Source organism: Papio anubis, chromosome 4 (assembly GCF_008728515.1).
Source record: "Papio anubis isolate 15944 chromosome 4, Panubis1.0, whole genome shotgun sequence".
NCBI classification, from domain to species: Eukaryota; Metazoa; Chordata; class Mammalia; order Primates; family Cercopithecidae; genus Papio; species Papio anubis.
The window spans coordinates 85,009,532-85,024,507 of record NC_044979.1 but is presented as its reverse complement, the minus strand read 5'-3'; the positions used below and the strand labels follow the sequence as shown (position 1 = coordinate 85,024,507).

The 14,976-nt window shown below is 33.7% G+C and overlaps 1 protein-coding gene across 12 annotated transcripts in view; it reads left to right on the top strand.

Annotated features, from left to right (window-relative positions):
- Positions 1-14,976, top strand: part of DGKB (diacylglycerol kinase beta) — an 808,853-nt gene that overhangs the window by 106,843 nt on the left and 687,034 nt on the right. The window lies entirely within an intron of this gene.

Genomic DNA, 14,976 nt, shown 5'->3' with positions numbered 1-14,976 from the left:
CAGAACCAATTTTCAGAGAAAAATAATGTTCGTCAGTTTAATGTTGAGGAGGAAATGACTCCAGAATTCTTAGCTCAATCACATTTCCATTCATAAATGAGTGTAACAGATACCAGTACCAAAATATTTATATAAGGTCTTTTGATCTTGAAAATTACTCATTTTTAATAAAAAAATTAATTTAAAAAATTCTTATTGTAGAGAATGTTTTCAGCCACAATAACAGAAATCCTGACTCAAAGTGGCTACAATACATATCTCTGTGTTTTTTCATACAACAAGAATGGAGAGGTAATGTAGGCTTCAGGCTTGATAAAAATAGCTCCGTGTTATCATTTTAAAAATCCTGTTTTTTTCCATCACTTTACTTTGCTGTTCTTGGTACTGGTTTGACCTCACTCTGGTAATAAAGTGGTTGTGACAGTCATAGCCAATGTCCAGAGAAAGAAGAGAGCCAACTTTTCTTGTGGTTATGTCTTAAGAGAGAAGACACTTTTTCTGGAAGCTCTCTGAAAGGTATCCTTTTACATCCCATGAAATAGGATTGGGTCACTCACCATCCCTGAACCAGTCTCTAGTTGTATACCTATGAAACAAATTTCTCTAACTTTTCCCAATGAGGATTGCTCTTGGGAATGTCAAGATTGGATTACCATCTTGGGTGGAATAAATATTGAGGAATCAATTGTAATGTTCACTATGGTCTTCCAACGACTGGAAAATAAACTAAAATACAGAATTCAGAAAATGTATGGAATATAAAGATTAATAGCAATTACTAAAATTGAATATAAATAGAATGAATTGTAAATATTTGTTTAAAATACGGTGACAGAATAGAAATTTTCAAAATTGTTCATCAAAAGCAAACACCTAATATAAAAACACAAGTAAACAATTTCATTTCTTAGTTTTCAGATAACACCAATAAAAATGTGTAAATATAACGAATGGATCATGATAACTGCTGAAGTTAATGAAAGATTTAAAAAAATCACTACAGTAAAAGATTTAATGAAAGAAAACATTATATATTACAAAAGATATAAAACAAAACAGCTTAAAAGCATAAAGCAAGATGACAGAAGTAAGTTATTACAATAAATGTAAATAGATGTAATTTTTCTGTTAAGTTGTGTACGGTTTAATTTTGAGTTAAAAATAACATACAGCTGTATACAGTCTGTAAGAGACAAAGGTAATACAAGGTGAAGCAAAAAGGTTAGATAAGAAAGAGGAGAGAAATGTTCTTTGGGGAGAAAATATCTGGTGGCTGCTAAAGGGCTCCACAGCCATCAGTTCTGGTTGCTCTCAGGCACACTCCGCCAGCCTGAGGTTGTGCTGCCGATTGCTTTGTTTCCATGTGATCTCTCTCATTGCTACTTATTTATGTGGTTGCTTGACATTCCCAAGAGCAATCCTCATTGGGAAAAGTCGGAGGAATTTGTTTCATGGGTATACTAAATAGGAGAGTAGTTTGTTTTTTGCACTTGAAGCAAAAATTAAATGTTACATTATTTACAACTGCTTATCTTTATATCTCTTCCTTCTAAGACTTGCAAATAAAAATAGCTTAAAGCAAGGAACGACAAGCGTTAGAAATTCAGGGAGTGAAGGTCCTTCGAATAGTTCTGGTTATTAATAAAATTACTGAATGCTTCTCACACATCTTTGAACATTCCAAATATGGCATTGAAAAAGTTAGATAACAGTCTACTTTTTCTCAGGATTTTATGAGCTTTGCTCTCCTATTTTTAGATCGTATTTGTTGCTTCACTGTGTTTATTTATTTTTTTCCTTGGTTTGGATCATGTGTTCTCAAAGTCATATTTACTAGAGGGGAATAAATCACAATGGAAAGTGAGTTATGGATTGTGGATAAAAGGGAATTGGAGATAGGGGAAGCACTTAACTGATGCTGCAAAGTTGCTAAAGTGCAGTTTCATAGGACTAAATTTACCCTAATCAAGCACACATGGCATTTTAGTTGTTGAAATTGTGTTGCTTTAAAAATGAGTTTTTAATACCAAGAATAGTTCATGTGTGGGAGCTAAGAGAAGAATTAATAGAGTGAAGAGGGTTGAAAGATTGAAACCTGGGATATTTGACAAGATAAATTCTGACAGAAAATGTGAGACTGGGATAATTTATCTGGGACCCTGGGAGCTGTAGTTTAGAATATTCTATAGACATTTTTAATTTTCGGAATTCAGTATCCTAATATTTCTACAGGTGAAATGATTTAATATTCAAGAAGAATGACTTTAGAAAATATATAGTGGAATCAGAACTGGAAAATAAGGGGCAGAAAAAATTTAAATGTCCACGTGAGTGAATGTATCTGTTCTATTAGGAAGAAGGACTATAAATACTATCAACATACACACATAAAAATACTTTATTTATTTCATTCTAGAGTGAAAGAAAACTTCAATACCACTTTAATGAGATGAAAGCATGAAAAATAACTAGGCCCCAAACTAAAGACAGATAATAAAAGTTAAAGCTCATGACTCAAACAGGTATTTAGAAATTATGTTCAAAGTAGCATTATTCATAAAAACCAAAAGCTCCAAAAGCAACCCACATGTCTATAGAAGCATGATTTGGTAAACAAAATGTAGCTTATACATGTAAAGAAACATTAGCCTGAAAAAAGAAGGAAATTTTGACACATACTACAACATGAATGAAGCTTGATGACATTATGCTAAGTGAAACAAGCCAGTCCTCAAAAATACAAATGTATGATTCCATATACACGAGATACCTAGAGTAGTCAAATTCACAGAAACACAAGTAGAATGGTGGTTGCTAGGGCTGAGAAGGAATGGAAGGAGGGAGTTAGTTTGATGAGTAAAGAGGTTTCAGTTGGGGAAAATAAAAAAGTTTAAAGATACATGGTGCTGATGGTTGCATAATACTGTGAATATACTTAATGCCACATAACTGTACACTTAAAAATGGTTAAAATAATACAATTGTTATGTGTGTGTATATATACATACATATATATTTATGTTACATATATATATATTTACTTCCCTAAAAATAAGTGATAGCCCAATTTTTAAAACTCTAGTGGCAGGATAAAAATGATCAACTCAGGGAATTCTGAGATTAGAATATTGTTTTAATCAATTACATAAGTAAATTGTCACCTTCACCTGAAGTTGATATGATATACTTATTTTTCCATTTCCACTCTTATATATTTGGAATAATTAAAAATCATATGAAAAGAATTTCAGGTTGAATAATTTGAATAATTTCACATTTGAATAATAAGAATTTCATGAGAAGCATGGGTTTTCATCTAGAAAAGCCAATGTTTAAAAGCATGTAATCCTTCTTATTTTGTAATTCTGAGTAAATAATTTAAAACTGAGGGCAACTTAAATACTATTAAAAATTTCTGTCACTAGGCCAGGTGTGGTGGAGTTCTCCTGTAGTCCCAGCTACTTAGGAAACTGAAGTGGGAGGATCACTAGATCCTGGAAGTTTGAAGCTGCAGTGAGCTATAATCACACCACTGCACTCCAGCCTGGGCGACAGAGCAAGACTACATCTCTCAAATAAATAAATACATGATTTTTATAGGGATTATGCTAATAAATGTTGAGGAATCTGGCATATTTCAGCGAGATCTATTCTGAGCTTCCAGAATGCCACTTTTTAGTTATACCATGGCAATCAAAGAGCATTTTAATATTCTTCAAGCTCATGGTGCTCTGCTTGGACTGTTTAAAGGATTTGAAACTGTAACTTCATTGTCTCGAATGGTAGCCACTAGCCACACATGGCTATTGAGGTGAAATGTGGCTACTCCAAATTGAGATGTGCCATAAATATAAAATGAACATCACATGTCAAAGACTTTGTAAGTAGGCCAGGCACTGTGACTCACACCTGTTATCCCAGCACTTTGGGAGGCCAAGGCAGGCAGGTCGCTTGAGTCCAGGAGTTCAAAATCAGCCTGGCCAACATGGCAAAACTGCATCTCTACCAAATATACAAATAATAGCCTGGCCTGGTGGCACATGCCTGTAGTCCCAGCTACTTGAGAGCCTAAGGCACGAGAATCGCTTGAGCCTGGGAGATGGAGGCCGTAGTGAGCCAAGATTGCGCCAAGATTGTGCCACTGCACTTCAGCAGGCTGCATGACAGTGCCAGACTCTGTCTCAAGAAAAGAAAAAAGGCTTAGTAAGAAAAAAGTATTCCTTAGTATTTTTAAAATATAAATGGCATTTTGAAATGTTAATATATGGGGTATATTGAATAAAATAAATTATTAAAATTAATATCTGTTTTTATGTTTCTAATGTGGCTACTACAAAGCTTTAACCTGACATTTGCAGAACACATTTGTGGCTTGCATTATATGTAAATGACAGTGAGCTATCCCATAATGTTGTAGCCTAAACATGGCTGAGAATAACAACGAGAGTCATGTTCAAACCAAGATCCATTTGGTCTGGATATACATTAATTACCATAAGTGACCAGCTTTCACTAGATTGGTAGAAATCAGACAATAGGTCACTTGTTTCCAAATCATTGTAGCATCTTGAGAATGGCACCATGACTGCTTGTGCCATTGACCTCTGAGCCTAGCCTTTAAGGATCATATTTCCTACTTTCAGGCCAATTCCCAAATATAAAAAGTAATTCGTGTTTGCAATATGCATGAATTCTTTCAAGTCTCCAGGAAAAACTGAAATAAATTAAAGGACTCGATGAAGAAGAATCTGATTTGAAGGAGTTAACACAGAATCCGAACACGTTTAACACTGATTTGCTTGTGCATCAGATTTAGTGGAAAACAGGGAAGTCAATGCAATCCTAGAAGTTTCAGATTGAAAATCAACAGAAATACATTTTTCTTGTTAATGCAAACACCCCAATATTCCTAAAATTTGCTAGGGGATGCTGAATCAAGGATGCTATTGGTCACTTTTATACATGGTAGTTTAGAGCAACAATACTACAATTTTCTTGAGGTAACAACTATATTCACCATTTTTAATGTTCCCCACTCCTTGCAGTTTTGTGGTCTAAGCTACTGCTACATCATTGGCACTGAATTATTATACACGTTTGATTAAGATGTTTGTCAGGCAGAGATTCAAATTAATTATGCAAAAGATATTAAAATTTAAGAAAAATGCTTTTGGAAAAAAAAAAATTGTCCCAGTGTTATGCATTCTTTACTCATAAAAAACTTAGTAGGGGACTCCAAATTTCTTACATGTCTCTTGGAAAAGCCCTACATTTCTTACATGGATGCTATTAAAATATGACCTCCATATCCTTGGGATTGGTGACATCTCCTACATAATCCGCACACTCCTTGGTCCCAGCTTTGCTTGAACTTGAAATCTTACACTTCATGACTCCCTCCCTCTTGTTTCACTCCCATGTTTCATGACGTTGAAAACATGGCCTCTATTTGTATTTGACCTGAAATGCCAGAGATGAGGAGCACTAGGTCTATAGCAGAAATCCAAGTGCTACCAGGTGAGTAGTTAAAACTATTGTAAATTAAATCACAGTCTGTACATATAAAATACTATTAAGTGCCTGATATAAATAATATAGTTAGAATTCTTAAATTTCCAGATAGAATTTCTCACGAGATATTCTGATCACATGTTGCTTTTTTAAAGTGGTTTTATAATGCAGTAACTGTAAAGATAATACTAAGAGAAAACTCAACCTACATTGAAGTTATCACTTTCTCATTATTTGTTCCTGGAGTTCTCTTTAATCTCTGTTAAAACTAAATGTTTTTATTTCTACAATATTTGCAAACTTCAAGCAGCTACAAGTATAATGGAGTATGGCTGATGTGGCAAAGGTACTCTGGAATTAGTAGGAATTTGGAGCTATACCTTAGTTGTCATCTATTTCATTCCTGTTTTCAGTAGAGGAATAGATCTGCTTCTTGAGTTACACAAAGTCACATAGCTGATTTCAGATCTAAGATAAGGACTTGGAGTACCTATACCCTAGTGTAGTTAATTCCACTGTTTCATGAAGAGCCTCTTGGCATTTGTTGGCCAAATGAAACCTACAAATTAAAAGCAAACATTCTATTCTCATCAGTTTTCACCTGGGTTACTATAACAGCCTGTGTTTTACTTCTTTTTTACAATCTCTTTTGCTGCATTCATTTTGTACCCAATTATTATTTCCATCAAGTCTTTATCCCATGCAAAACTTCTTCACTAATGACAGATTCAGGTTCAGTGTCCTTATTCTATCCTTGAAACTCTTTACAGTGAAATCTCTCTTTTTTTCTAGTTAATCGTATTACATTTCATTTGGACTCTTCATAGTTATAGTGAAGGATGATGAACATTTAGGAAGTATTAATGTATGACTTGGACATTTTCTATAACTACCTCATCGTGCAAGTCTATTTACTCTTTTCATGTTTCTAAGTATTTATTAGTTTTGTATAGGATTTTCTACTGTAAAAACTTCATACTATTTTCTGTGTAGCAAATATTGTCACTTTTGGGACTAGTATTTTGGGGAACATTCAGGAAATGATCATCTAATCTATTTGTTCATATAAATATCAATTGCAAAAGACTGTTTAGTTTATAATAAAGAAAACAACAATTTGCAATACTTCTGTCTATCTAAAAGAGGAACCTCTAAAGAGCATTCTTACGACAACTGAAGATATTAGAATATGGCTTGGATATTATATTGTAAATGGTTGAAAATTATTTTAGTCATTATAATGGCATTGTAGCTTTGTAAGAGAACATCTCTATTCCTAGGAGTTACATATTAAAGAATTTCTGATGAGACATCACGATATCTATTCCTGGCTTTAAAATAACACCAAAATATGCATGACCACAAATGAAATATAAACAAATACGACAAAATATTAAAATTGTTAAAGCTATTTTGAGGACATGCTTTTCATAACATATAATTTTTTATAACAAAAACAAATAAAAAACCCAAAAGGAGATGCTTTAAAGAGCAATAATGCTCAAAATTCTTCTACCATACATGTCTGGTTGATGACATCATCATCGAAAGCAAGAGCTTCTATGGCAGAGAAGAGAGGATGCATGTTGAGCTATTTCCAGTACTATATTTTCAAATCCATCCCTTTCTACATCATTTTGTGTCACTTCTGAAACACAAGAATGTGGATCTTATTTAATCAATATGATTTTGACACCATCGTTGATAACTATTTTTCTAATTTGAATTCTAATTCTTCATAATAATTTTCCATGGGACAGAGTAGGAGAAAAGTCATATTTATTTTCTGCCAACTTAATATATCAAACTGAGAATTATACAAAAAATTATCTATTGATCATTTTACTTAATAACTACAGTAATATATCTATGAAAATTCATATATTTATTCATGTATTCTTTATTTATTGAATATTTAAGTTGGTCATTGGGGTAAGAACTGTGCATAAAACAGGTAATAAGAAATTATCTCTGTTCTCAAGAATCATAAAACATAGTAGGTGATATAGAGGAGAGACCAGACAATTATATAATGTGTGAAGTAGAACTCCTGCAGTTAGAGAAAAACAAAACTCTTAATTGACTACTATAGAAAGAGACACGGAGGGAATTTATAGACTTAACTGAAAAATACCAGAACTGTTATAGCTTCAGGCATAGCTTCATGCCCTCAGGAATTTGTCTTCATCTCTCAGCTTTTTTTTTTTTTCCTCCAAGAGCTTCGTTGTCTTTCCTTCTGATCACAGGATTACTCCAGCAGTGATAGGTAAATACCCTACTAGTTTGCAAACCTGGCAGAATAGGCTATCACTGTTTTTAATTTTTCAGGATAAGTCCTGAAACTGGTATCTCAGCACGCTTGCTTATCCGTACAACAAATGCTCTGGCTCTGATTTTCTGGGCCTAGGTTATATTTATCCCTGTTGCCCTGTAATAAGGGAGACTTCTGGAGCAAAATGATCTGAGAATAGGAGCATCAGGGATTCTTAAAGGAAATTTATATGTTATTGGGAAAAGGAGGGCAGTTTATGAATACCAAATAGGCAAATATAGCAGATATTCATTATCTAGAACAAGAAGATGAGACTGTTACAAGGTACTACAGAAAAACATAGAAAAGACACTATATATCCATAATGGAGGTGCCACATGAGTTAAGAACATGAGTACAATGCCTTATTTTAATATTTTTGCATTAAAATCTAAAACAATATAGATGCTGTTCACATTTTTACAAAATAGAGAATAATTATTAATTGCCCATTTATGTTTACTATTCTCTCAATTTGAAATTACATATTTACATCACTAGTAGTAAAAAGCTAGGTATTAAATGTTATGAGCTTAACCAAATTTTAATGTATACATGTATAAGACCCAGATTATGTTTAGGAATTTTAGTGTAGACTCTATAGCCATATAATGTATATATAGTACAATGTTAAGCAATATATATAATCCTATTATATATATAATCCTAACATATATATGAAAGTATTAATTAAAACCATTCAAATATCAATTGGATGAAGAATAGATTTTGATCTTTATAAACATCACAACACAGCACTTTGAGTTAAAGTTAGGTCTTCATGAAGACTGCAAATTAAGCTAGAGTCATAACAAGAATAGAAACTAAGCTTCTCTGCAAACCTACGATGCGGGAAGGAAAGAATTTTAGGCCGTTTTGTAATGTAAATTTATAAAAAATACGATTTCAACTACTTTCTGGGTGAAATAAATTATTAATGATATTATTACATGAAAATTTTTAGAAAAAGAATCAAAGTTAGAATAACCTGAAACCATTTGAACTAGTATAGGATATTTTCTAAAATATTATTATAATTATAAAATATATTTTCATTAAAGAATGTAAATATACTTTAGACTCAAATTATCTAAATTTTTGGTAAAATTACTCTATACGGAAGTTTCGGCTTAGAACATTTGAGAACCAGAAAGAAGCATAAGGATAATTTCCTTGGGATTCTTGCCAAGGTAGAATTGCAAGTTCATATCATTTTATTACAAACATTTACTATGTGGATAAACTAGATATTTCAAAAATTGGAAAAAAAAATTTCTCTAAAGAATAAGATAGACATCTCCATGGACTAAAAATTGGGAGAAATAAAAATAATATATGTAACCAAATACGCACACATGTTGGACTTTGCTTTTTGTTCAAATAAAAGAGGCTGAGGCTTCCGTTGCTTTAAATCCATGGCAACTGAAAAAAAAAAACACGAAAAGTGAGACCCCAGAAGCAGATTCGAAGGTCAGATCCATGTACTATGATGAATTTAACCAGTTAGTGAAAAGAACTTTAAAAATGAAATGCCTGCTGCTTGGGACAGTACATACAGAGAAAAAGAAAGAAGCAGCTAGAATCTTACATTAACCCACTCACAGGTTTATTCCCACTTTTACTGTTGGATGGTGTCCCCTAAGGCAGCAGCCTACAGTGTGTAGATGGCGTATTATACAATTCTCAGAACTATCACTCACTTTGGAGTCCAATTAAATGAGTCCATTGGAGTTGCGTAGTGATAGCGTTATGCTGCAGTCCTGGAAATAGCAATTCATTAACATAAATTTTATTTTTTGGCAATTGGATTTAGGATTGAATGGAGGCAACTAAAAAAATTCTATAAAGGAAGAAGCGAGAGTAATACAAGGAGAAGAATATATTCTACTCAAAATGTGCCTAAAACATCGAAGTTCAATAACTAATAAAACCAACTGAATGAAAATCAGACAATAAAAATTGGCTCTACGACAAGAATTAATAATTATATAATGTCTAAACATTTTGAGAGGTAGGAAAGAAAACATATAAATAGACAACAGCAATAAGAAATAATGAATTAAACAGAAATGAAACAATAACAGGGTACTTGAAAGGAGACAGATCTAAGAAGATATGGTCACTGAGATGCTATAACCTCATTTGATGGAAAAAATGTCTATATTGGAAACAATCAAAGAGATTAGTGGATTGAAAGAGAGTAGAGGATTATTTCCCAAAAGTATTATAGAGGAAATTAAAGTAACAAAGGAACGGTTAACAGATACCAACAATAGTTTGAAAATAGGCCAAATAAGAGTGTTAGGAGTGCCAAGGAAAGAGAATAGCGGTTGAGAGTTGCTATCTGGAAGATGATTTCCATGAGTTGTCTAGAATTGAAGGAGGACACACGTTTTCTACCTAAAGGTAAACACCTAGTGCTGGCTTGGAAAGATAGACACAAATGGACAAATGATGGATGGATGAATTAATAGAAATAGGTCGAAATAATAATACATACATATATAGGCATTTATGTTTGTAGAGAAATACATAAAAATATAAGCATAGAAATGATATACTTAGACTATCATGCTGAAGCTGCAAAATATATAGGATAAGGAGAAAAATCTTAAAAGTGACTAGAGAAAAAGGCATGTTACCTATGTTTTTTAAAGACAGAAGATATCCCCTGCAATAAGAGATATCAGAAGACAATGGAAAAATAATCCAAAATTGTCAAGCAAATTAACTGTAAAATAGAATTCTGTAAATTGATAATAACCTGTTCAGGAATGGAGGGAAATAAAGCATGCAGTCACAGAATTCAGTACAAATATGCTCTCAATGAAAAAATTACTAAACACACACACTCAAAAAGTGAAGTCAATGTGAAGAAATAACTGGCAAATGTAATGAGTTATCGAGTGGTATAAATAATAATAAGTAATTTCTTTATGTTTCAAAAGCAAGTACTAAAATTCTGGATAATGATTCCACAGAAACTAAGGGATATGTTCACTTGTGAGTAAAGCATGCTAAGAATCTTTTGGAACAGTAACAAAGATATTGAGCTCTTTTAGACTTTGTTGAAAATTGTATTGATTATTTGTATTAAGCATATAAGAGTAATTAACTTGAAAAGTGGTGTACACAGTTTTCAAACACCATAGTAAATACCAAGAAAATACAGAAAGCTTTATCTGTCTTCAGAAGCCAGAGAGGAAAAACAGGCCAAGAAAGATCTTAGTATACCAAAACACATGCATACACAACAGGTTTCAGAAATAAATGACATTAAAAAGCAATCATAATAAATTCAAACATACCTAACTCAGTCCAGAAGGGACAGTATCTGAGAGTGTTGAAAAAACAAAAAGCCATTTGATTCTTTAAAATCAACCAAAAACTAACAAATGAGAAGCATACAATTAAAAATCAACAGGTAAAAATAAAACAATGGTGAGAAATGTTTAGTTACATTGCAATCACTTTTTACGCTTCTTACATCTTACACACAAACACACTCACGTAGAATTAACTGGGATAATAATATTAGATACAAGGATTAAAAAATAAAACCATCAATAAGGAAAAAGAGGGTTTTATCCTTGTATTTGGAGACCCAGACCACTGTAATAATAGATGAGGAAAATAAATCACTTTCTCTTCTCCTTTAATTGTTTGCTCAAGCCTGGTGCTGTGACTTACACTTATAAGTTCAACTCCTCCAGAGGATGAGGCTGGAGGATCGCTTGAGACCAGGAGTTCAAGACCAGCCTAGACAACATAATAAGATCCTGTCTCTAAAATAAATAAATGAGTAAATGGGAAAAAAAAAGTTTGTGCAAATGATACCTTCTCCAAGAGGCCTACATTCACCTCTCTATTTAAATTGCAACCTATTCCCAGTTAACATACTCCAAATTTTCCTTATGTGCTTTATTACAGCACTATCATTTTCTAATTTTTTAAAATTATGTTTTCTTAATTGTATGAGTGAGATAAGTTTGTGAAAACTTTTATAACCATTTATGTAAATATTAGAAAAATAAGCATTCTCTATGTGAACATAAATAAATATGCAGCAAACCTATGAAAAATTGTGATGGTGAGGAGACACTTTACTTTCAGGAATGTAGCTATTTTCAGGGAAGGTGAGAGGAATGTATGTGCAGATTTTAGTAGATCTGTGATTTTTATGTTGATTCTTATAAATGAACTGAAGAAAATGAAACATTTAACATTTGTTAAATCTTTGTGGTAGGTTCACAAGTATTCATGGTTTTATTCTCTAAACTTTTCTGTATATTTGAAATATTTCTAATAGGATGATAATTTCATCTACCATAATTTGGTAAGACTTCAATTCAGCATTGGTTTATAAATTGAATTATATCAAGAATGTTACCACAATTTTTTAAATCTTCAGAGACATTTGCAGAAATTAAAAATAATACTTGCAAAATCTTCAAAAAGTAGTCTGAGAGAAGCCAGAAAACATACTACTGACATTATTAAGCTGACTAGTTTTTAGTGGGTCTACTAATTTAAATGCTACAATGCCCACTATAGCCTACGGTTTGCAGTGGACATTTCCAGAAAAATGATTGCTTTTGTAAAATTAATAAGAAAAGAAAACATGAGAAAGCTAAAATTTGTGAATTACAGATATAACTACTACTTAGAAAATTCAATTTCAGTATTAGTGGTGGCAGTAATCGGAATCACTGGAAATTAAATCAAGATTAGCAACGATTAAAATTATCTTTATAGTTTGTAATAAAAGTTAAAGTAAGCCAACTCTTACTTTAAAAGGACTATAAATAAGTGGGACAAGTCCCAGACTTGGACAGCAATCGTAATATTATATATTAGCCAGGGTTCTCTGGAAAAACTGAATCAGTAGCATATATTTGTGTGTTTCTCTCCAGAAAAACAAAACCAGAAACACATATATGTATGTGTGTGTATGTGTGTGCATGTGTGTTTGTATGTGTGTGTATATATGTATATACACGTATATATACACATATACATACATATATACATACGTGTATATATATACACACACATACGTATATATACATGTATATATAGATACACACACGCACATATACATATGTGGGGGTAGAGAGAGAAACTAATTTATTATGAATAATAGACTAATAAGATTATGAAGGCTGTAAAGTCCCTCAATGTGCCTTCTGCAGGCTGGCAATCCAGGAAAGATGGCGGTGTAATTACTTCAGACCCAGTTCAAAAGCCTGAGATGGGGGGAGCTGATTGTGTAACTGTTAGTCCCAGGAAATGAGAAAATGAGACAAGATGTCCCAGCTCAATCAGGCAGGCAGGAAAAAAGGGGCAAATTCTTCCTTCCTACACCTTTTGTTCTATTAAAGCTCTGAGTGGACCGGATGATGCCCATTCACATTGGGAAGGGCAATCTATTTTACTAAGTTCACCAATTCAAATGCTAGTCTCACATGGAAACATCTTCACAGACACACTCAGAAACAATGTTTAATTTGGGAACCCCATGCCCAGTCAAATTGACCCACAAAGCTAACCATCAGGTGTCCACTGCTTGTCAGCTGAGCATCCATGCACACCCCTTAAACCATTCTTAATCTCCAAACAAAGACAGTAACAAGATCATAATTCTGCCTAACATGATGCAACTATCCTGCATACAACCGAAAATGCACTGGCCTTTTCCCAGAAAAGGAAATAGAGTTCATGGAGTGATGTCTACTCTTCTCCTTGGTATCCTGTGACATAAGCCCTATGATGTATCCTGTGACATAAGTCCTGTGACATAAGTCCTATGATGTAGTCCTATGATGTAGATACGTCTTATGCCACATGATAAGGGAATAAAAAAGGGAAGGAATCAAATATACATATGCACACACACATACACTTATTCATAACAAAATAAGGAGGAAACACTTATGACCATTACAGTCCTTGTTTCCTTGTTTCTATAGCTGATCACATGGTCATAGGTGGTGTTTATAGCTACCTTCTTCTACTACTCATACTGTATTCTCTTTGCTTTCAACATGTACCTCACCTGTTCGTGGCTCTTTTCCTGGTGGGGTGACTCACACCTCCATTCCTGAAGGATTGGGGCCATTACTATTTCTGCTGGATGGGATTGTTGTAGTTTTCCATTGACAGGACATGGTAATACTAAGCCAACGTTGTAACTCAATTCTTTGCCTGTTGATTCAAAGGCATGAAAAGTCCAAGTGGCCTGGCAGTCTTAACTTCCAGTTCAGTTGAAACATTGGGCTTCGTGGTAGAAGCATTTCTCCCTCTAGAACCGAAACCTGTAGACCAGCATAGCATAAAGTCAGGAGAACAGGAAGAAAAAAAAAAAAAAAAATGTTAGTGAGTCTTACAAGTAAGAGAAAGTAATACCATACACATTTCCACCCCTTGATTCATGGCCCCAAGAATCCTGTCCATGAAAGAAAGGGCACGTTTATTGGACATTGATTCAGGGCATATACAGCCTTCTGAAAAACTTGCTCCAGCCCTGCAAACTATTGTTATGCAGCCGATGTCATAACTAAATCTTTAAAAGGCCATTAGACCAGTATATAGAGCCAGTTCCTTTGGGATGATGGGGAACATGGTAAAACCAGTGAGTTTCATGAGCACGGATGGGTTCATTGCCACCCTTTCTTTGCTGTGAAGTGAGTTCCTTGATTAGAAGCAATGATGTTATGGACTACCCCGATGGAGAAGGCATTCTGTAAGTTCACACATGGTAGTTTGGGCAAAAGCATTGTATGTAATGAAGGCAAATCCATATCAGAATAAGTGCTGATTCCAGTTAGAGCAAAATTTTGTCCTCTCAAGATGGAAGCAGTCAAATTTAATCACCTTGCCACCAGGTAGCTGGCTGATTATCCAGGGGAAAGATGCCATATTATGGAGTCAGAGTTGATCTCTGCTGCTGGTGGATTGGGCACTTAGTGGTGGCCACAGTCAAGCTGGCTTGAGTGAGTGAAAGTCCTTATTAGGGAGTCCATACATAACCTCCATCCCTCCCACCTGGCCACCTTGTTCATAGGCCTGTTGAGTGATGACAAGCGTGGCTGGGAGAAGAGGCTAACTAATATCCACAGAAATGGTTAGCCTATCCACTTTATTATTTAAATCTT